The sequence below is a fragment of the Eriocheir sinensis genome, chromosome 12, assembly GCF_024679095.1.
Source record: "Eriocheir sinensis breed Jianghai 21 chromosome 12, ASM2467909v1, whole genome shotgun sequence".
Lineage (NCBI taxonomy): Eukaryota > Metazoa > Arthropoda > Malacostraca > Decapoda > Varunidae > Eriocheir > Eriocheir sinensis.
This window is the reverse complement of record NC_066520.1, coordinates 24,095,434-24,097,933: the sequence shown is the minus strand read 5'-3', so window position 1 is coordinate 24,097,933 and position 2,500 is coordinate 24,095,434. Positions and strand designations below refer to the sequence as shown.

The following is a 2,500-nucleotide window of genomic DNA, read 5'->3' as shown; positions in this document are numbered from 1 at the left end:
AAGTACACATATTTTCACACGGCTTTCGTAGATGTGAGTATTTCATGGGGTAGTTTTATGACCCTGGTGGTAGTCTGAACCTTCCTCTGTACCGTGAACCTAAAGAAACACCCACGAGAACCCAATGTGTGTGTGTGTGTGTGTGTGTGTGTGTGTGTGTGTGTGTGTCTCCCCCTTAAAGAAACCTAAAGTAGTTCCCGTTGAAATCTGACGTTTTCTTCAAAGTATTACATCTCGATTTCTTTTTCATGTCCCACTCTTTTATTTTTATTCTCTTAATTCTCCTCCTCTTTCTCTTCCTCCTTTTCTTCTTCTCCTCTTCTTCGTTCTCTTCCTCCTTTTCTTCTTCTCCTCCTCTTCTTCGTTCTCTTCCTCCTTTTCTTCTTCGCCTCCTCTTCTTCGTTCTCTTCCTCCTTCTCTTTCTCCTCCTTTCTCCTCCTCCTCTTGATCTTTTTCCTCGTCTTCCTCATCGAATTCTTCCTTCCTCCTCCTCCTCCTCTTCCTCCTGCCTCCACGCTTCCTCCTCCTCCTCGCTTCTTATCTTCACGAGAGGAGGGGAAAAATAAAGAAAATGGCGAATACTTGCATAGGGGAAGACATGGAAGGAATGAGGGTTAAGTTTTGTATAGATATTCGCTCTTAATGTCACGTATCATAAGGCCTTGAATGAGTGACCGAGGAGGACAGTGTCAGGCCGCCCCGCGCTACCCGCCTGAGATGCATGGTAGAAAATCGTTGTTTGCCCATTCTTCGACCCATACATCACCCTGTGTCTCTCTTTCTCACCCTCATCCACCGTAGAACACAAGCTTACACACACAGGAGGCTCGTAGCTACATCACAACGCGCAGAGAACGGTCATATAAGGAAGGGAAATACTATACTTGGGTGTTTCAAACGTATCGGGTGTGGAGAAGCTGCTTACGCCCACGGGAAGGCTCGGGGATATTCGCTCTTTATGTCACGTATCCTAAGGACGTGAATGAGTGAGTTAGCGAGGGAGGAGCCGGGCTGGTGTGTGGCCGCGTGAGATGCCTGGTAGGGGGCTCGCTGTCTGCCAATGCTACGAGCCATATATCAACCTCTGTCCATCTTCCTTGTTCTTATCTACCGTAGAACACTTTATTACAAATGCAGGAAGGCTCGTAGCTATATAATAACCCCCCAGAGAACAGCGATATAGGGAGGGGAAATACGATCTGTGGGTGTTTGATACGTACCGCCTGCACAGTCGGCGGGACAGAAGGGAGGCGACTGAGGCGAGGTGTTCCGCTAGGCGCTCGCGGGGACCACACCACTTCGCAAGATTTTCCCGAAGAGGGCACGTCGGGCAGCACACAGGGGCCCTAGACACACAAGACAACCACCCACACACACTACAAAACACAATACAACACGATTAATATGAAGAACAGCGGTTATTAGGCCCTAATGAGGCGGTGGAAAGCGGTGAACGAAACACAAATTCGAGGGTGAGCACAGATATAAGGACTCGCCGCGGAGTAACCAAAAGTTTGCGGCGCTATTGACGATCCAAGAGCTTCGGGTCAGCTTTTGACCGGCCACAAGAAGAGGATGAGGAATTTCTTCTAATCTAATGTTAAGGATTTGACTGCATCGTTTTGGGCCGGGAAGTGCGAGGAGTTAAGGGCTGGCAAGACTGAGAAACGGGCCGGAGTCTAGTAAATTTCTCATCCCGGAGCGCCATTTTTGCAGCCCTGGGACCATACCCTCAAGCGCTTCGCCGCCTCGCCGCTGACATCCACACTGGACAAGGCTTTCATAGGCGTTTTGGGCGTTTCCAGAGGTACTTTGATGACCCGGGTGGTAGTTTGATCCCTCTTCTTTACCATGAACGTAGGAAAACACTCATGAAAACCCGATTAATGTCCTTTTTCGGCCTCAAAGTTGACGTGAGTGAGCGGCAGAAGCGTCTAAGAACACCACTTCACCGCTTCAGATTCAATAGGACATTCGTAGGAGTTTTGGGCGTTTCCAGAGGTACTTTGATGACCCGGTGGTAGTTGGACCCTTCTTCTGTACCATGAACGTAGGAAAACACTCATGAATACCCGATTAATGTCCTTTTTCGGCCTTAAAGTTGACGTGAGTGAGCGGCGGAAGCGTCTGAGAACACCGCTTATATCCCCGCTGACACCCACAATGGACAAGACTTTCATAGGCGTTTTGGGCGTTTCCAGAGGTACCTTAGTGACCCTGGTGGTAGTTTGACCCTTCTTCTGTACCATGAACGTAGGAAAACACTCATGAAAACCAGATTAATATCCTTTTCGGCCTTTGCAAAAAGTTGACGTGAGTGCGAGGTGAAAGCGCGCATGTGCGAAAACCGACCGGGTGCTTTTTCTTAAACATCGGGCTCCCATTATAAGATTAGGCTAGTGTTCATGATTGACTGTTCCCGATCACGGTGCAGGAGTATCACTGGGCTCACAAAACAGTCCATGAAAAGCCCAGCAACTTCTACGAGAGGCTTGGTGAA

At 48.8% G+C, this 2,500-nt stretch overlaps 1 protein-coding gene across 2 annotated transcripts in view; it reads left to right on the top strand.

Moving 5' to 3' along the window:
- The window catches only part of LOC126997706 (uncharacterized), a 6,830-nt gene that overhangs the window by 3,946 nt on the left and 384 nt on the right, over positions 1 to 2,500 (top strand). The window lies entirely within an intron of this gene.